Raw genomic sequence first — 22,222 nt, forward strand, 5'->3', positions numbered from 1 at the left:
TGACAGTCAAAGATGAGCCTTTTATCAAGGGGTATTTGCTTGGAAATGGTGCAATGTAATCAGACAGGAATGTACTACCTTAGCTGAGCCGTGGCTACTTAGAGTCCAGGGAGCTCTTGGCAGGTCCTGGCAATGGCTGGTGACGCTAGGAATCTACATATGAGTGCAGCACACAGACAGACACAAACACACATGACTCGTCCTAATCCAGCTGGGTCCTGTCTGATCTTACCTTGCTGATAACCCAGCCTCTGAGTTATCAGTTTCAAAGGTGACAAGTTATTATGGAACTAAAGACAAAAAAAAAAAACCTCTCAAATAGGAAATGAGGACCCGTTTCTAGTCCTGATTCTGACACTGAGCTGGGACACGTCATCATTCCTGACATCAGCTTCTCCAGGGCTCTTGTTTTGGAGAAATACATAGCAGCCATGCACCACCACAGGTCAACCAAGTTCAGAGACATGTGAAGCAGGGGGGTGCGTGGGGGGAGGGTGCAGTGACAGGCACATTCCAGGTCTGTTCACCAGCACCACCAGTACACCGGTAGCAGAGTTAAGTGATGTCTACCATAAAAAATAATAATAATAATTTTTTAAAAAGTGAAGAAAAAGGGAGGGAGGTTGGAAGTGTGAGCTGGTTTCTTTCTTTCTTTTTTTTTCAGAATTGGAAAGTCCTCCATCCATGATTTTACTGCTCTCCCACCATTTTTTGATTCATTCATCAAGACAGAGACAGAGAGACACCAGGACGCCAACTTTCCATGTGGAGCCGGGTGGAGCTCCAGCCATGCACACAGCATGACACACGCCCTCCCTGGTGAGTTCTTTCTCGAAGTTGTCTTCTTATAGAACTTCGAAATCAAGCACATATATATTTTAAAATTAAACTACTCACATGCATTTCACTTTATTATTAGCATCAGATTACTTACTGTACCAGGTCTGGGAGCAATAGACAAGAGCACATCCTGGGGCTGGGAACCACTAGGCTGTCTCCCTTTCCTAGGCTTGCTGCCTCCTGGGAGGGGAAGCTTTGACTTTTTAAGAGATACTTTAATAGGGAAGTTCGAAAAAGTAAAGGCTGAGCTCTCACTGTCACAGGGAATCAATAATAATGGCAACATCCTCAAGGGCTTGTGTAAGGAGTAGTAAAATGCTATTGAATATATTGAGTGCTAGGCATGAACTGAAAGGAAGTCTCCAGATGCCAGGATTGATCTGTGCTGGCTGCAATGATCAGAGAGGGCACAAAGAGGCACATGTGTGATGTCTTCAAGAGGCAGGTGTATGAGACCCATGCAGAAAATCAAGGACCCAAGTACTGTCAGCCCAGCAGAAAACTGGGCAGGTTAGTCAGATCAGGCCTAAACTATTCTTCACAACTAAAAGGATGATTATAGGAATGCCAAATGTCTCCTAAGATCCTCCTATAAAATCTTTTATCTTATGAGAGGATGGATTGTGGGCTAGAAGGGAGGGAAAGACTAGAACATTCTTCAGCTCCACGGTACGTGGGATTGAATCTGTGACATGCAAGTCCTTTGCTCAAACAGCTTGATATTTCTCCCAGGCCTTCTCCCGCTGACTCTTAACTTCTTCAAGAGCCATGTTGCCACTTCTAAGTACATATGGAATGTCTACACAAGATAAAGAAGGTGTTCATGCTTGAGGCTCTGAGGTCCCCGGTTCAATCACCAGCCCCACCATAAGCTAGAGATAAGCAGTGCTCTGGTAGGCCGGTTTCTCTCTCTCTCTCTCTCTCTCTCTCTCTCTCTCTCTCTCTCTCCTCTCCCCTCTCTCTCTTATCCCAGAAAAACAAATTTCAACAGATCTGAGGCCATGTTCCCCCACTCCCCCTAGTAGCCTTTACTTATACCCCTAACCTTGTCCACCTGGAGCAAGAGAGTGAAGGGCTGAGGAAAGGCAGAGGCTTAGGGGCAACCCACACATATCACATCGAATTCTACTTGGAAAAGCTATTCTAGCTACAGGCATAGGACTGACCTCCACTATGAGCATCATTCTATCAATAATCTGTTCATCCCTTCATCATATCTATGCCTCAGTCAGCTGGCTTAGGCCTCATGAGCAGGACCTCTGGTGGATTTCCATGTATATGTGTGCACGTCCGAGGACAGATCTCAGGAGTGGCTTCCAGAAAAATGAGCGTGTGTGAATGGCTACAAGTTATTCTGATGTTTGTACTGAGCACACAGCACTGCTTCCTGTTCCCAGATCAGGTCCTGCTCTCCTGCCCCCAGTCACTGCTGTAAAGCAGAGTGGGGTGCAGGTATTTGTCTCAGACAAAATCTTTCCTTACTCACTGTGACCTCTGTCGGTCACTTCTCCCCTTCCCCTGTGTCAGTCTGTCCATCCTGCTCCCTGATGGGATAACTTCACTTCCCACAAGGGCTGCAACCACATTGGCCTAAAACCTCTGCATCTCTCTTTAATTTGTCCACTCTTGATTGTGCTCTAATTTGTCTAAAGGACTTAGGTAGCACTAGCATTTACTTCTTCTTGCTTGGGTTAATTGGGTCTCATAGGCTTAACCCAAGTACGGTGAAGGAAGCTTGTCTATCATATCGTATCTACTATTTCATGCTGGGGAGCAAACCCATGGTCTCACATATGGGAAGCATGCACCGTACTCCTGAGTCACAGCCCTGGGTTGAATCTTGTTTTCTTGAAAACTCCTGCTGCTTTAGCACTAACACAAGGGTCAGAACCAGTGCTGAGGGAGTGGCAGTCTGGGACAGAGTCTCTCAGGCTCCTGTGCATCCTTGGGCTCAGACTGTGAGTCTGTGGGAGGCCTGTGCTTCAGCATCTGAATGCAGGTGGACAGGATCTGCCTCCTGTCTTCGCACACAGGTTGTGAGTGGTGTCCTGATTCGCTGATTAATGTAGCTCCAGTGTTGCCAGAAAGCAATCAGAATTTTTCTGTAAATTGGCTTATGGCTGCCTAGTTTTCTTTTTAAATCATATAATCATAAGCTACTTTTTAATAGAACAGGGTGAAACATGTCAGCCTAGTTATCCCGAAACAAACAGAATGTTTGCACTATTACTGTCCTGCTCTACATGTTTAAATTAATCCAGAGACTTCATCTGGACAACACGGTGCCCCCTTACTGGATCTAGAAGAGCAAGCGTCCGCTTACTGGATCTAGAACAGCGAGCGTCCCCTTACTGGATCTAGAACAGCAAGCGTCCCCTTACTGGATCTACAACAGCAAGCGCCCCCTTACTGGATATAGAGCAGCAAGCGCCCCTTACTGGATTTTGACTGAAGGTTACTGTCTGGGTTCCTCTGAGTGGCCCCCTCCTTCGGACAGCACAGCCCAGTAGCCTCCTCCTCCCCCAAGGGTTCCCTTCCCCTAATAAAGACACCTACTTTCCTGCAGGATCCCACAGCTAAAGGCTTAACTCCTGACAGGACCCTACAGCCAACATCTGTCCTGATGATGACTGATGTCCCTAGTGTTGAATGTTTGGGCAAAACCCCTGACTTTACCCACTAGCAGATGCAAAACTGAGAGTTTAATATCTGTGGGGAAATGGGGTGCCAGTGATCAGACCCATGTCTCATACATATTTTTACTACTGAGCCAGCTGTCTTGCCCAAGTGCTATTGTTTGAGAGAGTGACAGAGAGGAAGTGGGCACAGGGCACTGTTCTACCAAGAACAGCACTCCATCACTGGACTCCCTCCTTATGGTTTGTTTATTTTCGTTTTTTAAGTGGCTTCAGATGCCACAGGATCTTAGAGTAAGTGCTTGAGTGACTGCGATATGTGTCCCCTCCAAAGAAACATGAGTGAACTCATGTGGCTAAGTGGCTCTGAGACAAGATTCAGTTAACAATCATGAAATGGAAAAGTCATCTAGGTGAATCTAAGATGTCTTCACAGATGCCTTTGAAAGAAAAAGGAAGAAAAAATGTAAAAAACAAACAAACAAAACCCCATGTGCCACAGAGACTGCAGTGACACAGCCACAAGCCAAGGAGTTAGAGAAGGAAGGGAGTGTTCTGTTCTAGAGCTTCTGAGTTTGTGTGTTTGGGGGTGCCGGGGGGGGCTCTGCTATTACTGTATTTCAACTGAGTGGTTGAGTTTAGGCTTTCAATGTCAAGAACTTTTAAGTTTAAAAATATACTTTTAAATTTTTATTTATCGGATAGTGACAGAGAAATCAAGGGGAGAATGAGGCAGAGAGGGAGGGGAGGGAAAGGGGGGAAAGGAAGAGGGAGAGAGAGACCTTTAGCACTACTTCATTGCTCATAAAACTTTGCCCCAGCAGGTGGAGACTACGAATTTTGACCTGGGTCCTTGCACATTTCATATGTGCACTAAACCAGGTGTGCCATCACCTGGCAACTGTGCTAAGTTTTAAGGTCTCGAAAATGTATAAATTTTTCATAGGACTCACAAGAAGCTATTACAGAAGGACCGTGTGCCCTCAGACACAAGGATCTCTGAGTGGTACAGCAGTGGTAGTGCTCCAGGGAGCATTGTCAGAGGTTTCAGGGAGCTGGTGACATTGAAGTTGAGCATGAAGGGTGAGTAAGGACTGGACACACAAGTGCAGGTGTGCACACAGCCCTAGTCAGGGGCAGTCACATGCATCTCAGTGAAAGTGCTTCATAGCCCTCCTGGCATTCTAATAGAGTGGCCTAAAGAAGGCATCAGAAATAGTCTAATCATATATTTATCACTTAGGCCTAGACACCCTCCTCTCCTACCCTTACTTCACTCTCCTCAATCACGCTACTCAATCAGCTCTGCAAAAGGAAGTCAGTCAACTCAGTCAATTCTGCAAAAGGAGGTCAGTTATATTCTTCCATCTTTTTAAATCTCTTCTGACAGAGCATCAATGTTACTATTACTCCTTGATAAGCTTTAGAAGAAACACTATACAACTGGTCAAGAGTAATACTGACAAAAACTATACCAAGTAAAGGACAATTATCGTCCCTATGACAACCTTTATTAGAATTATCAAACAAGTACATGCAGAAAAATTTGAGGCTAACTGTAAGTCCCCACTGAAATCCTAGGTCTATTCCCTCCCTAACTTTAGGCCAGATCCCACGAGTCTAATTTGGATACAACAAATGATATTCAAGGTTTTAACAATTGGAAGAAAGTCTAAGCTTGTCAGAGAAAGAAGTGACTACAAAAGCTGGATAAAACTGACTCACTTAATGATAGCCTTAAATTTTTTATTGTCTTTATTTGTTTATTGGGTAGAGACAGCCAGAAATTGAGAGGGAAGGAGTTGATAGAGAGAGAGAGACAGAGAGACACTGCAGCCCTGCTTCAGCACTTGTGAAGCTTTCCCCCTGCAGGTGGGGACCGGGGGCCTGAACCTGGGTCCTTGTACATTGTAACATTGTACATTGTAGCTCAACCAGGAGCACGACCACCCGGCTCTCAGTGAGAGCCTTTTTAACCACTATCAGTCCACCCCATCACCTGGGGTCCTAGACAGGGAATCCTTGAATTCCCACATAGATAATTTGGGCCTAGATCATATTCTCTCTCTGTCTCTCTCTCTCTGTCTCTCTCTCTCTCTCCTTTCTTTAAACTTTTTTGGATAGAAAGATCTAGAAATCAAGATGGAAGGTAATGGTAATAGGGAGAGGGAGAGACAGAGACTCTTGCAACACTGCTTCACCACTTTACCAAGATTTCCCCCTGCAGGTGGTGAACAGCGTTTCAAACCCAGGTCATTGTACCTTGTAGCATGTGTGCTCAACCAGGTATGCCACCACCTGGCCCCACAGGTCCCACTCTCTACCATCACTGGTCATACCTGTTGGGAACATCACCATCAGCCCTTCTCTAGGCTTCTTCAGGACTGTACCCTCACAATAAACTAGCAACAGTAGGGATGTCCCTACTGTTGGCACAGGCTGCTTGAGCACCAGAATTCTTCAGGCAGAGGCCAGGTTTCCACCTGGTTACTTTGACCAGGTGCGCCTCTGCGCAATGCAGGCATGGGACAGATTAACACCGCCTACAGGCGAGAGTCCTGCCCCTATACTCACCCTATGCCAGGAGCGAGACGAGTCTTTAAGTAAGTTTATCACCAGAGTACAGGCCAGCCTAGAGAGAAAATTTTCTGATCCAAATGCCCGTCAGTTATTAAAAACTCTAGTATGGGAAGGAATGCTTCCAGACTTCCGTCAGGCATGTTCGTCTCTAAAGAATGAGACCCCAAGTCAGTGGATTTTAGCCACTCAAGAGATAGGGTCCAGCACTCACTAGGCCACCACTATGGTGCAAGCTTTTGCAGCTGCCCTAGATAAACAGAAGGGAGCCTGCTTTCAGTGCGGTCGCGAGGGGCACTGGAGTAACCAGTGTTTTAAAGGCAACCAGAAAGCTAAGACACTTTGTCCTAGGTGCCAGAAGGGCTATCATCAGAGAAAAGAGTGTCGCTCTAAAATGCATAAAGATGGCACACCTTTACCAGACTCTGACAAAGATTTAAACTAGATTTGGGGCAACCCTTAGCCCTTGAAAGAGGGAAAGATATGGAAATAATAAAATGCTCTGTAGATATCACGCCTCCATCCAGCCAGGGAGCCTGTCCGCTGCCCCATGCACTGCTCCCTGCTGAGCATAGGGGAGAGCACCCAGTCCACAAGAGGACCCAGGATAAAGATAGCCAGCTGGAAAGGGTAGGTGCTAGTCCAGAGCCAGAAGTATTGTGGACTACCCCCGTTATTGAACGAGGTCACCCAATTATGACACTCCTGATTGACAAGAAACCTTTTAAATGTCTGATTGATACTGGAGATGACAGAACTATTTTAAAACAGAAGGAGGTGCCCAGGCACTGGAATCTCCTCCCTGGACTTCATGGGGTGGGCGGCCTTATATAGGCCTTTCAGACCCAAGACCCACTTGTTTGGGAAGATCCCGATGGGACTACCAGACTTTTCCGCCCTTTGATCGCTGACATCAGCACTAACCTATTGGGCAGAGATTTATTAGAATCTTTAAATGTGATTATCTGTTCTGACCCCTCTACAGGGCATCTCTCCCACGAGGGTGAAAATTCTAAATCTTACCAGCACCCCGAATTCTAAACGCCACTGTTCTTCACGAAACCCCTCACCTAGAATGGCTTTCTGATGATCCCGTCTGGGTGGAGCAGTGGCTCTTGCCAGGGGAAAAACTAAAAATCTTAAAAGAACTTGTTCAGGAACAACTGTCTTTAGGACACAGTCACCATTCCCGAAGCCCATGGAACTCCCCCGTTTTTGTAATTAAAAAACGCTCGGGAAAAGTGTCGCCTCCTTCAAGACCTCCGCGCAATTAGTAAAACAATGCAGGTCTGGGGAGCCCCCCAGAGAGGCTTACCTCTTGCTTCTGCGATTCCTGCAGGAATCCCGATTATGGCAATTGATATTCAAGATCGCTTTTTCTCCATTCCCCTCCACCCACAAGATTGTAAGTGTTTTACTTTTTCTGTTCCTTCTATTAATGCCAGCCCTGCTGATAGATTTGAATGGGTGGTATTGCCTCAGGGCATGGCCAATAGCCCCACATTGGGCGCCAGATTTCGGGGTGTCTCTCTCCTTCTCTGGCAGGGTGGCCTCCAGGGGAAAGGTAACAGGCTGGTTCTTTCTCACTCACGACAGGGGTGACACGAAGTAAAAGACACCAGGGGACTCTTAGCGTATCTAGAATCTGAGTGCTAGAATCCCAGAATCCTAGAATCTGTTTATTATCAAAGTGGACATGAGTTAAATAGAAAAGCAATGAAGTTAATTATTGTTGAAATATGACAGAAATTACAGGTTTCTTAACAGTCAGCATGCCCCTAAGGTAGGGGGTTGGTATGACAGGAATTGATGAGATACAAGACAGTTATTTTCCATGACACAAGCAACTTAACTATCCAAAGGTATCTGAGAGAAGCATAGGGGTTAAACCCGTAGGGTGAGACAGAGAGAAGATGAATATCAAAAGGCCATATAGTTTGGAATTTCTCTTGTCTGGGGTCTGAGGTGTGTGATGAAGTGTGTGATAAGGTGTTCTTCTGTGATCAGAAGGTGACTTTGAATAAGTGAATCTGCGGCCATGTGGCCTGTGGTTAATGGAGGGAAGTACTGGGGTATCTGTGGGCCTGAGAGTCAAGAAGGAAAGAACCAAGTCTGAGTTTCCCCCCTTATGCTCACCTCGGTTGAGAGAGACTTACCAAGAGGTTATCTTCTCAGACCTCCATCCAAAGATGGGGGTGGTTCTCCCTAAGCTCTATCAGGCTTACACATGTTCCCAACACCACTCTCCAAATAGAGGCTGGATCAGCTTACTCTGCCATTTGAGGAAAACTGGTCCTGAAAAGAACGTAGCCTAGACTATTCCCAGCTATGACTATGGACTGTGAGCTCAGTCTAGCAGACAGGGACGAGGAGGTTGTGCAGACTCCTGTGTTAACCATGAATAGACATGGGCCCCAAGTTTGATCATTGTGGTAAAGAGTTAATTGCATTTACGTATCTTCTTCAGGTCTGTGAGGAACTCTCTACCCTAATGTTGCTTTCTAGTTCTACTCTCAATTCTGACGTCTTCCCAGACAATATTTCTAGTGCACTCCATGTTAGCTATCAAGCTCAAAGATCATTAAGACAAAGGCTCCTAGGAACGGTCCTAAAATAGACTTCCTAGCTTCCTTCGACCTAATATCACTACTTTCATCTGCTCTACTCCTTCTTTATGGTTCCTGTTTATTAGACATTTTGTCCTGCTTTATAGCTTACAGAATTTCAGGTAACAAATTCCACATGCTAGCTGCTATAATTCCATCCTGACCTCCCTGGGCAGATGACCTTATCAATGTGCCCTTGGAACCCCACCTCACCAGAGCCTTGTGCCACTAGGGAAAGACAGAAACAGGCTGGGGGTGTGAATCAACATGCCAGTATTCCTGTCTAGTGGAGAATCCATTAAAGAAGCCAGAACTCCCACCTTCTGCACCTCATAAAGAATTTTGGTCCATAATCCCAGAGAGATAAACAACAGAGAAAATTTTCAGTGAAGGGGATGGGACGCAGATCTCTGCTGGTGGGAATTATATGGAATTATACCGCTATTATCTTACCATCTCGTAAATCGATATTAAATCACTAATAAGAATAAAAGACAGGGAGAGAAAGAGTAGGGCAGTTTAAGATGTGGTTGGTAGGACCATACTGAAGAGTTTAATCCCCACAAAGAGGGGTGAACACTCAGTTAAAAGCAACTATGAGGGAGCTGGGCAGTAGCACAGCAGGTTAAGCACACATAGCACGAAGTACATGGACTGGCTTAGGGATCCCAGTTCAAGCTCCGGGCTTCCCCCCACCTGTAGGGGAGTCGCTTCACAAGTGGTGAAGCAGGTCTACAGGTATCTATCTTTCTCTCCCCCCTCCTTCCCCTCCTCTCTCCATTTCTCTCTGTCCTGTCCACAACAACAATAACAACAAGGGCAACAAAAATGGGAAAAAATGGCACCAGGTGCAGTGGATTCCTAGTGCACCGAGCCCCAGAAATAATCCTGGAGGGGAAAAAAAAAGGCGCAACTATTAAATAATACAGTGCTAACCAGATACACCTCATGCCTGGGCTCAACCTTCTCACCACCCTGGGTAGGTAATGGGGCTAGTTAGTTAAGGGCTCTGTTTACACAGGAGATTTTATACAGAGCATGAGCAGCCTTGCGTGAGAGGATGAACAGTGTGGGTTAGATGCAGAAACTGGTGAAATAAAGAGCTTGGCTGCAAGAGGTCATTCCTTTGATCTGAACAATAACGTGGGTGCACTGGTTCTAGAAGATCACTTTACAAGTGTGTGCAACACAGGAAAGCAAAAAGAAGAAGTGTAGAAAAGAAAGCTTCCTGGATAAGGATCAATTCTTTTGGTGACTGCTGAAAAATGACCCTGGAAGTCTCAAAGGTGGGAGTGAAGAGAGCCCTGAAAAGGGTCAGAGAGGGAGAGGCTAGGTCTCAGAGGAGGCACGGCATTGTGTGTGAGGCCTTGCAAGCACTCAGAAGCACATGTGACAACAAAACATGACTGTCCATGGTCAACTACTATTACTGGAGGTACTTAAGACAATCCAAAATCATGGATTTGGTTTCATGGGCACCTTGTCATTCACCTGTGTCAAACCCCAGGAACCCCATTCTTGAACTGATATGTTCAAGGTCAGGAGGCTTTTTGCAGTCATGTGTAAGACTGTTTTTAGTTTATATGTGCATTTTCTGAGACAGAAGAAGGGAAATGGCACTGACTGCTATGTTTTAAGAGTCCCATCTAAAAAAGTTCATCTCACCCAAATGATTAATCTTGGTAAAAATGCTTGTCATGCCATTCTCACATACTTCAGATTGCAATTACTATTACTAGCTGGATTTCTATGTTCTAAGAACTCATAATAGATTTTTAATTAAGTGCCAAACTATTTCCAACTGCCGCATATACCCTAAGGATTTCTTCACCACTTCTAATTTACCTCTAATACTCGCCTGGTACACAAGGGGATACAGAAACACATTAGACTACAAGAGGTATGGCAGTATGCGCCTAACAAGGGTTTAAGCAAACCAAAGTACACTCTTCAAAGCAATCTCTAAGATATGCCCAACTTTAATATGCTTATGTTCATAGCTACCAGGTAATTACTCTGGAATCATAGTTAACAGTTTGTTTCAAAAGTCAGCTTGTAAAACAGCATGAAGATAAAATGACCCATGGCATTCCTCAATAACCTATCAACAAAAGATGATGGCCACAAGTACATGGGACATAGCACAAAAGAGACAATGAAGTGGCAATATGTAAAACAGAATTCTAAACTGTCAGGTGAAAAGAAGACTCATGACAAGCTAGACAATAAACTGTGAAAGACACAGAGCTGAGCCAAGGAAGGAAGCCCAGATCAGTATCTTCATGTCTTCGGTGATGCTGCCTACTTACAACCACTGTGACTTTAATACGCTTACGTTCACAGCTACCATAGGGCCTTCTTCCTTCCAGCACTCCTCCCACTCCCACAGTTCTGACCAAATGCCATTATCACAGAGACTTCTGGATATCAATACAAAGTCAACCACTTCATTTTTCTCCATATAGTGAAAGTAATTAACAACGAACAACAAATGCTAGTAGAATTAACAATATTTTCTAAAGGCATGATTCAAATTAGCATGTATTCATAAAACTCTGGAATCTAAATCCAAGTTTAGTAAGACTTTTTTTTTAGATTATTTTTTTACCTTTCTTAATGTTTATACCATTAAAACTGCTTCTTTGCAGAAAAAGAAATTGTTGCATCTGAATTCTGCAATGGTATAATGGTTCTGCAAAAAACTTCCATGCCTGAAACTCTGAGGTTCCAAGTTCAATCCCCAGCACCACCTTAAGCCAGAGTTGAGCAGGGCTCATTGTATCTTTCTTTCTGTAGTTCTCTTTCAAAAGAATTAGTAAAACATTTAACAAATGGAATTTTTTCACCAATAAGGTTATAGATGGGGCTCTGTGCGTGCATGACAAATTCACTGCTCCTGGTAATTCTTCTTCTTCTTCCTCTTCCTCTTCCTCTTCTTCGTCTTCTTCCTCTTCCTTGTCCTCTTCCTCTCCCTCCCCTTCCCCTTCTCGTTCCCCTCCCCCTTCTTCTTCTCCTTCTCCTTCTTCTCTCCTTTCATCATTTATTTTTGATTGAGACAGAAACTGAGAGGAAAGAGGAAGAGAGAGACACTTGTAGTGCTGTTCATGAAGCTTCTCTCTCCTGTCGGCGGGGACCAGAGGCTTGCATCTGGGCTCTTGCACATGCTGTGCCACTGTTTGGTTCTTGAAAATGACTTTTCTTCAGTACTTGGAATTCATTATTCTACTGCCTTCTAGAACATAGGGTCACTGTTGATTGGTCTAAAGTCATCACCATTGTGCTATCTACCCCCACCCTATCCTGATCTTTTGTAAGATGATTTTTTTGTTGTTGGTTTGTTGGTAGCTTTGGAATGTTCTTTTCCCTGATGTTTAGGAATTTCATGATGACACCTCAGTATGGGTTATGTTCATCCACTGGCTAGGGTTACTCCCATTTTATCCTTCAATCATCTCACTATTTATCCTTTTTTAAAAGTGATACAACTCCTCCCCTCAACCCCCATGAGAAAAGCCTGCCCAACCACCTTGCTAGCAGAACATTTCCAAATATACAGACACTCTGTAAACACTCCCAGTTGTGCTCCTGCCTTCTCCACCTGAACCCAGGGACTGCATGCAGCAGGAGTGGGTGGCACCCTTTCCTGACCCAGTCATGCCCTGCAGGGATAGCCTTCTCTCCACTTGCTGACAGGGTGAGCTGTGCTGCTCTGTGGGTAAACCTTCGAAGGATACTTTCATCTAGAATAGGGTAGGGCTTTCTGAAAACTGCAACTCTGCCAACAATGAAATGTACTGCAGCTTGGAATGAGTGACAGTTTATGTCCCATGACCAATTTAAGGGAAAATTATGAAGCTTATTAATTCAAATTGAAATTAAGTCAACTCTATTGATTTCTATAGGTGAATCAAATACACTGTGGACCCGTGTGTGTGCCTATTTGCTGATGCATACCTCTTATAACTCAGCTGTCAATACTCCGGAATAGGAGACAAATAGAAGAACAAGAAAAGACAACTAGCAACACTTTGCAGCCAGTGAAGTATTACTATTTGAAGGCAGGTGCATTTGGAAATTCTCCTTTGCAAGGCCCCAGCCTCCTGTTGTAAGGAACACTAAAACAGGAATTAGAGGTGTCCCTCCTAATGAAGGCAGGTTAATGCTGCCATCCCAGGTCCTTAGCTAGCATCATCTTTGAGAATTATTCCCAGTTCCTGATTTTCCAGTAGCCCACAAGGAACTGAGTAAAGCAAGGGAACTTTGGAGAAATGAATCACTAAGGAGGTCGTTTCTAGTGACTGATCAAGCTTCCTCATTTGCATTCAAGAAAATAGTACTGAGTTGATTGTCTCGGTTTTGATTTTGTGGGCCTGTTTTGTGATTATGACTTATGTTAAAGGAAACTACATCTAGGGTGTCTTGCTCATTTTGCCTACAGGAAATTCTGTCAAAGGATGTAGAAACAGAAAAGCCAAGAGAAAGAGAGACTGGCAGATGGAGGACCGAACAGAAATGCCTAGGTCTCCTGGCATCTAATCCAAGCACAAAGTCAAGAGTTCAAAACCCAGAAGAAGAGGAAGACTCAGAGGAGGCAAGAGACCTTGCTTAGTGAGAGTTGAGGTCCTGAATTGCTCAGCTAATGAATGTCCTGAATCTATTAAAGCAGAAGTTGACTGGACTGAGGATTTGTCTGTTTACTGAGAATCCTGTGATTAAGTCTATCTAGAACTTCAGCAAGTAAGGGGAGGGGGAGTTTCGGCAAATGAGGGGGGGAGTTCCAATTGTAAGAAATGGGCTAGAGAAGGAAACTCGGCGCACAAAGAGCAGGCCCAGTAAGCACAAGTGCTAGGCTATTTCACTTAAAACAGTGACTTCCTTAAATAGTAGAGGGAAAACGGCCAAGCCATATCCCTGCATGTGAGCATGAAGCACTGCCGACACCACCTTCCTTTTTAGTGTCTCTTCTTACCTGACCTGACTTAACTTTCCCCCTCCAGAGACAGGTTTCAGTTAAAAAAAAAAAAAAGGAGGTAAGCTCCTGGTCACAGATGTTCTTCTATGCGGCAGTACATGATATCAAAGTCTGAATTTCAGGTGTCCATACTGTTCTTTTTTTATATTTATTTTATTTATTTATTCCCTTTTGTTGCCCTTGTTGTTTTATTGTTGTAGTTATTATTGTTGTTGTCGTTGTTGGATAGGACAGAGAGAAATGGAGAGAGGAGGGGAAGACAGAGAGGGGGAGAGAAAGATAGACACCTGCAGACCTGCTTCACCGCCTGTGAAGCAACTCCCCTGCAGGTGGGGAGCCGGGGTTCGAACCGGGATCCTTATGCCGGTCTTTGTGCTTTGCGCCACCTGCGCTTAACCCGCTGCGCTACCGCCCGACTCCCGTCCATACTGTTCTTATCAATACATCTTCATCTTTAACTGCAAACTGAGAGAAGCACCCCAAAATATTTAATAAGTACAGGCTAGAGGGCAAAACTCACTTGTAGGGATGGTGGAGGTGGGGGGAGAGAGAAAAAAAGAAAGAAGAGTAAGTCACAGAGGAGGGGAAAGAGAGGAAGGAGATAAAGACAACAAGGATGGAGAAAAAAATTGTTTTTGTAAACAAAATGAACCCAGGAATAGGAGGGAAGGACCTCTGTGGCCTAAGATAGACTCCAGGAAAGCCATCCATGAATTTGAGGGCATCTTAAGATATAGTAACACCAATATTTTATAGTAAGATTTGGCTTGTAGTCAAAGCATCTTTTAGTTTGAGTTCTGGCTGGAGAAATATACCAAGCTTCAAAAGACAACTTCTAGGTGGTCACCAACATAACCAAAGATACTGAGTGGGCTGGCCTAAGTTATAGAGGACACAGTCCAATAAGGAACTCTATACATATAACAGACTGGGCTAATGCTATGGTCTGCCTGCCTCCCTTCCAGCCAGTAGGTATTGTGCCAGGCAATAGTATCTGTGTGAGGAGAGGAAAGGGGAAGGGGGAAGAAAAGGGTCACTGTCACAGCAGACTTGGAGAGTCAGCCCCCAAGAACTGGAAGACTGCTCATGACTTTATCTTAAAACAGAATTGAGTTCTGTCTAATCGAAATTCTGCTGATATCTTTTGTGGGCAGGGGACAGGTCATCATTGTTTGTTCCACAGATGTGCCTGGAAATTGCTAACCAATTAAAGTGCACCAAGTTAACAATACTGGTTACTTGTTTCCCCAAAACTGTATCCTGAATGTTCTGCAAATGAGTTTCCTTTCACAAGTTCAGTGGAGTATACAGATCCCAGTTACTGGTAATGACTTAAAATAAGGCAATAAAAATGCCACAGCTGAGTGTGGTTTTCACCCTTTACTTTTAGTTCCTGATATGGCTCACTGAAAACTCAATTGAGATCAAGAGCTGAGTTATGGCTGCCAACTCTGTTTGTTAAGGTGGGAGCAGGCGAAGGTGTTGAGGAAAGGGCTGTGTAGGGACCCGGCTGAGTGGGTGAGGGAAAAGCCACCTTGTTTCTGACTCCTAGACGTAATTAGTGGTGTGTAGGCCCCTAGGGACTTTTGACAATCTGTCTGCTCCATAAAGATTGAGATTAGAATCTCTCTAATATCAGATAATTCACACTCTAATTGCATCTCATTTTAAAATCTCTCCACTTGAGCAATGTTACCGACTTTACAACATAATGCACAGTGGCTGTGAGCGATCTAACCTTCCTTCTAGCCATGTGGGTCCATCCACCCAGAGAACAAATTAGAGCACTTCATCCCAGGGGATTTTAAAATAAATTAGCAGAGAAAACTGAAACAGAATATTAAAAATATAAAAACTAAATTAATATGATGCTTAAATAAGGTTAATTAAAAAAAAAAGCAGTGGTCTGGGAGGTGGCGCAGTGGATATGGCACTGGACTCTCAATCATGAGGTCCTGAGTTGGATCCCTAGCAGCACATGTACCAGAGTGATGTCTGGTCCTTTCTCTCCTTTGATCTTTCTCATTAATAAAAAAAAAATAAAACATTAAAAAAGCAGAGTCTCTGAGTGGTCATTGCTTTAGGTCTGTGGTCACCAGCTGGTTGTCACAGTTGTGGGAGGGTTTCCTGGAACCCATGGGTGGAGGTCAATGATGCTGGTCAGCCTCCAGCTACACGTCTCCATTTAATGGGTGAGTTTGTACACACTGGAATTATTTCTTCCTTAAATGTATGTAGCATTCATTGGTGAAACCATCTTGGTTTCACAGACTTAAGAAAAAAAGTTATGGGCTAGAGAGAAGTAGGTAAACAGTGTCAAGTCTCATTCAGGCTACAGGTATGCATATTCTGCACCTAGTATTGTAAAATTACTAGGACTGAACTAGATACATAAATATGAAGAGGGGAAAATAGAAAGAAAAACAAAAACATGCAGAATACAACAGTTAGCTGGAGAATACCTGACTGCATCCAAGAAGAAGTTAAGTCCCATAAACGCCTGCACACGCAGATGGACGGCCATCGACCGTCGCTGACAGCTGCCACTTTCTAAGTTCCGAAGTTCACACTTTTACAGTGAACGTGATAGAATGCGAGACCTTAATCTTACAGCAGAGACATCTGTTTAATCTCACGCTACATAACAGTCTTCAACCTACCTTAAACCTTTATGTTTCTGAAGAAATTAATTTTGAGTGGTCTGTGAAAATGAGGTATTGGGCTGTCAGAAAAGCCATGATGCAGTTCCTATGTTTTTTTTTTGTTTGTTTGTTTTTAATGCAAACATGCGTCATGACTTCATTAACAACCCAGAAGAGGTGGGTGAAGTACTTAAGATATACTTTTCTTGAGAGGTCTATCAGAACATCACTCAGTTCTGGCATATGGTGATGCCAAGGACTCAACGTGGGTGCCTCTGTGGCCTCAGACATGCCAGACTGATAGGCTAATAGACCAGTCTGAATTTCAGATATTTCATTATGTTTTATCCATAATTCTGTCTTTTATTCTGATTTACACAATACTTTTTTTAAAAACTGCACTATCCTAGTAGGTGAGATTGTTTGACTGCCTGTGAAGCCTCCTTCTGTAGTTTGTGTTTTTTAAAAGTCATGTCAATTATTGAAAAAGAGAACGGTAAAGAGGCAACTCCTAGGTGCATCAGTGGACCTCTCCTAGTGGTGAATAATCAAGGTGGAATCACAGAGTATCTATAATGAGGGTTTTAAAGAGCTTATTCATGAATTTGAATCTTTCTTCACCAGACTCTCTTCCCAAATGCTGCAGCAGGCACTGAGGCTATATTTATGACTTCTTAATAAAGGTGGCTTTCTAAAGAGCTTGTCTTTTACATAGTCATGAAGATGAGAGAATTTTCTAAGAACTATATCCCTGCAAAAGGGACTGATGTGTCTCATCAGTGGTGATTTCGTTCCTAACTGAGATTTTTTTCCCTGAGATTTTATATTTGAATATCTCCTGCAAGTTTATCTTCTGTGCAAATGCATTTCAGATTGGTAAAATGTGTTGTTATTGGTTATTTAGTTTTCAGCTTACAGACTGATCTGATATGATTCTCAGTCTTTTATATGTTGCCTTGATCGACATCCTAAAAGCTCATGTTGAAAGCCAAAAAGAAATTGTCTGACACACCACCTGGAGGGATAATGTGAAGAAACTGTAGACAGTGGATGAAATAGTCACTCAGGCAATTATGGGAAGTGAGAAAAATGTGCTTTTCCCTGTGTTTCAGAATAGGGAGAGAAATTTCTATTATGTACATGATTTACTCAGATCAATCCAAGAATCTTTCAAAAAGCCCTATTTAACAGTTTATAAAGTAGTACTATTGAAAAATCTTTATGAATATTTACAAAACTGAGTGTCTAAAATAATATTCCCAGAGTAGGGCCAGACAATGATGAACCTGGCAGAGCACATGTTGTCATCTGTAAGGACTGGGATTCAAACCCCCAGGCTCCCCAATCTGCAAGAAGAAACTTCAAAAGTGGTGGAGCAGTGCTCAGGTGTCTGTCTCTGTTTCTTCCTCTCTGTCATTCATCCACTATACAAAAGGAAAAAAAAATAGCCAGTGGATGGACACAGTGATGAATCACTCAGACACTGAGTCCCAATGGTAACTGTGGTGACAAAAAGAAAAAGATTCCCTGAGTGAAACACACACACACACACACACACACACACACACACACACACACACACACACACACACACACCTGTTATTGCCAGGCTACTGATGATCACCTTTGATGTTTCCAGTCTTCATCATTACCACCATGGTTACTAATACATGTGGGTCTACTGCCAGCTGCCAACACTGGGGGCACCACACATCCCCTGTGTGCCTGCATAAATTATACCATAGAATCCTGTGGAGCTAGCAATCTAATGGAATCGATTTTATATGGACCTTTTATATGTGAACAATCAGATTTAGATAAAGCAAGTTACCTGAGTAAGGTAACCCAGGGAAATTGCTGGCAGTCCTGGGGCTGGGTAGTAGTACATGGTGCTATCATATGGAAGGGGCTGGACTCAAGCCTCTCCTCACCTTCAAGGGGGAAGCTTCACAAGCAGTGGAGCAGTCCGTAGGTGTCTGTCTCTCTAGCCCTCCCTGTCTCAACCTCTATCAAAAAGAAAAGTGGAAAAAAAAAAAGGTCACCTGGGATGGTTGATTTATCACATGGGCACTAAGACCCTGTGGTAACCCTGGAGGCAAAATAAGAAACAAACTGGCGCAGGGGTTGGGCGGTGGCGCAGCGGGTTAAGCGCACATGGCGCAAAGCGCAAGGACCAGCGTAAGGATCCCAGTTCGAGTCCCCGGCTCTCCACCTGCAGAGGGGTCACTTCACAGGCGGTGAAGCAGGTATGCAGGTGTCTGTCTTTCTCTCCCCCTCTCTCTGTCTTCCCCTCCTCTCTCTATTTCTCTCTGTCCTATCCAACAACGAACAATATCAACAATGGCAATAATAGTAACCACAATGAGGCTACAACAACAAGGGCAACAAAAGGCGGAAAAAATGGCCTCCAGGAGCAGTGGATTCATGGTGCAGGCACCGAGCCCAGCAATAACCCTGGAGGGAAAAAAAAATAAACAAATAAATAAATGCATAAATAAATAGTTGATAGCATTAGGGGTTTAGCCAAGGCATTTTGATTTTCAAAATTCAGGGCTTTGTTTGTTTGTTTTCTACTAGGGTTATCACCGGGGTTCAGTGCCTGCCCTATCAATCAACCACTTCCACTGGCCTTTTTTTTTTTTCCTTTCCTAACTTTTATTAGATAGGATAGACATAAATTGAGAGAGTAGGGGGACATAGAGAGGAGGAAAGATACCTGCAGACCTGCTTCACTGCTTGTTAAGCACCCTCCTCCCATGCAGGTGACAAGCAGGGACTTGAACCTGGGCCCTTATGCCTGATAACAGGTGTGCTTAACCAGGTGTACCAACTTCCAGCAACCCCAAAACCACAGGCTTTAAAGTCACTAAGGTGGCCTACTTTTATCTACTGTGAATTTGAAAACTGTCCGTGGGAAATCAGAGAAGACCTGCACTTTTCAGATTTGTGTCTTTAAAGACAGCAAGGGACTTTCAAGTGCTCCCGAGCTCATGGTGGAAGGAAGTATAAAAGAACAGTGTGGAAATACACTAGGGGACTGAAGTCAGACACTGGGTTCAAACCTAGTTCTGACCTTTTCCAGCTGGGTGGTCTTGGGTCTCTAGTTAAGTTACCTAATCTCTGACTCTCAATATCTTTATATATAAAATGACTTTAGCAATAGTAAACACCTCTAGTCATCCATCCATATTCTACCAAGATAAAATGGATTAAGTGCCTGAAACTATTAGAACACTTCCCAAATCAATGGTAAGAAGCTCTATGAGTTTTCTTGGGCGTCAAACCCCAACTGCCTAGCAGCCTGCGACCATCACTTTAGATTACGTGCCTCCCTCTCAAAACCTTGAGGGGACACTGCTATAGAACAGACATATTGTGGCAGCTTGTCTGATTGCTTCACAGGTCTTTAATTAATCTAGGCTATGATTCACGCTCTGGATAAACATCCTACAGTTAGAAGTAACGACGTGTTAGGAATTTGCATGTATTTGACTTGCTCGTATGTGCTGAATCAAAACCAATTAAAAATGACCTCATCTCTGGAGATTCGCCTTCAGTGTAAAAATGATATGCCAGGTCTAACCCAAATGCAATGGACAACAAGAAAACTTAAGGCAATACATATTTCATTCATGCTTTTTGTTGTTGTTTTGTTTTTGGGAGGGGAGGGGAGTAGACTACTCTTTTATTCCACTGACTATATAAAACACTTCACTTCCTGCCTGTACATATCCATAAATAAATCACTCTTATCAACAGAATTTCGATTCAAGATTCTGAAATAATTGCCAGTTTTCATGTCTAGTGAAAAACTGGCCTATGCTCTACCATTTGATAAGTCTTGCATTTATTCCTATTCATAGACTCTGCTGCTGTCTACTAAAAGTAACTTCTTGGCAGCCTGGAGTAACTGCAGATGAAAAGGCTGAAAGAGTAATTTTCCTACAGGAAAGTAAAGATACTACTGAAGCTAGGTATGATTCCAATCCAGGAAGACATGGAAATAAAGCCAGGACCAACAATTTGACTGGATTATATCTCATGCAAATTAGAGGGTCTGTTGGGGAGTCATTAAGAAAATTGTCATGGTCAAGGATGAATATGGGATGATCTCACTCTCAGGCCGAAGTTGAAAAACAAGATCAGAAAAGAAAACACAAGTAGAACCTGAAATGGAATTGGCATATCGCACCAAAGTAAAAGACTCAGTGGTGGCTGGGTGGGGAGAATACAGGTCCAAGAAGGATTCAGAGGACCTAGTGGGGGTTGTATTGTTATATGGAAAACTGGGGAATGTTATGCATGTACAAACTATTGTACTTAGTGTTGAATGTAAAACATTAATTCCCCAATAAAAAAAGAAAAAAATAAAGAAAAAAAAGAAAATTGTCATGGTCTATGCTTTAGAAAAGTCTTCAAAAACTTAAGGCTAATAGTAAAGAAAACAAAAACACAAATGAATGGGACTACATCAAACTGAAAAGCTTCTACACATCAAAGGGTACCACTTTCCACAGAAGTATGCCCCTACAGAATGGGAGATGTCTACACAGTCCACACCAGATAAAGAACTAATAACCAAAATACAGAAATAACTCCGTAAACACAGCTTCAAATAAATAAATAACCCCATTAGAAAATAGGGTGAGGACATGGACAGAAATTTCACTGAGGAAGACATCCAGAGTGTCAACAGAATGGAGAAAGTGCTCCAAGTCACTGATTATCAGAGTAATACAAATAAAGACAATAAAATACCACTTTACCACCATGAGAATGTCATATATTAGAAAGAGCAGAAACAACAAATACTGGAGTGGTTTGGGGGGAAAGGGACACTTCGGAATTGCTGATGGAGAGTAACTGGTCAGGGCTGGGCAGGGGCGCACCTGGTTGAGCCACTGTCATAGTGCGCAAGGACCCAGGTTTGAGCCCCGGGTCTCTACCTGCAGAGGGAAAGCTTTGTGAGTGGTGAAGCAGTGCTGCAGATGTCTCTCTGTCTCTTTCTATTATCTACCCTCTCAATTTCTGACTTTCTCTATCCAATAAATAAAGATAATACTTTTTTTAAAGCTTTTATTTAATTTATTTTTTATTTATTTTCCCTTTTGTTGCCCTTTTTTATTGTTGTTGTAGTTATTATTGTTGTTATTGATGTCATTGTTGTTGGATAGGACAGAGAGAAATGGAGAGAGGAGGGGAAGACAGAGAGGGGGAGAGAAAGACAGACACCTGCAGACCTGCTTCACCGCCTGTGAAGCGACTCCCCTGCAGGTGGGGAGCCGGGGGCTCAAACCGGGATCCTTAAGCCGGTCCTTACGCTTTGTGCCACTTGAGCTTAACCTGCTGTGCAACTGCCCGACTCCCAAGATAATACTTTTTAAAAATGATTTTAAAAATTATACGTATATAAAAAACAGAGTAAAATGGCCCAACCCTTGCAGAAAACAGCCTGGAGATTTCTCAGATCTACCCTATGATGCAGCAATATCTATCCTAGGGATTTATCCAAAGGAAGCAAAAGCACCTACCAGAAGAGATATATGTACACCTATGTCCACAGAAGCACACTCCGTTATAGCCAAAACTTGGAAGCACCCCAGATGTTCAATGACAGATCAGTGGCAAAGAAAATTGTGAGATGCATACACAACATAATACTATTCAGCTGTTAAAAACAATGAAGTCATTTCCATTGCCTCATCTTGGGTGGAACTTGAAGGCATCATGGTGAGATAAGCCAAAAAGAGAGGGGCAAATACCAAATCATTTCACATACTGGTGGATCAGAAGTAGTAACCATACAGAGGGAAAACGCAAAGCAAAGCTTGGGCTAGGTATGGTGCATTGCACCAAAGCAAAGGACTTTGAGGCCTGAGGGGGAAGGCAGGGGGGTGAAGAGAGCCTTGGGGTCCTGCTGCTTGCTGGTGAGGAAGGACCTAAGTTATG

General features: G+C 43.5%; 1 long non-coding RNA gene across 2 annotated transcripts in view; it reads right to left on the reverse strand.

The window, feature by feature from the left end:
- Positions 1-21,980, reverse strand: part of LOC132534955 (uncharacterized) — a 199,434-nt gene extending 177,454 nt beyond the window's left edge. For both annotated transcript variants that reach the window (XR_009546724.1, XR_009546723.1), the window contains exon 1: positions 21,805-21,980. This is a non-coding gene — a long non-coding RNA (uncharacterized LOC132534955). The remainder of the gene's footprint in view (positions 1-21,804) is intronic.
- Positions 21,981-22,222: the final 242 nt, after the last annotated feature.

The sequence above is a fragment of the Erinaceus europaeus genome, chromosome 20, assembly GCF_950295315.1.
Source record: "Erinaceus europaeus chromosome 20, mEriEur2.1, whole genome shotgun sequence".
Classification (NCBI taxonomy): Eukaryota; Metazoa; Chordata; class Mammalia; order Eulipotyphla; family Erinaceidae; genus Erinaceus; species Erinaceus europaeus.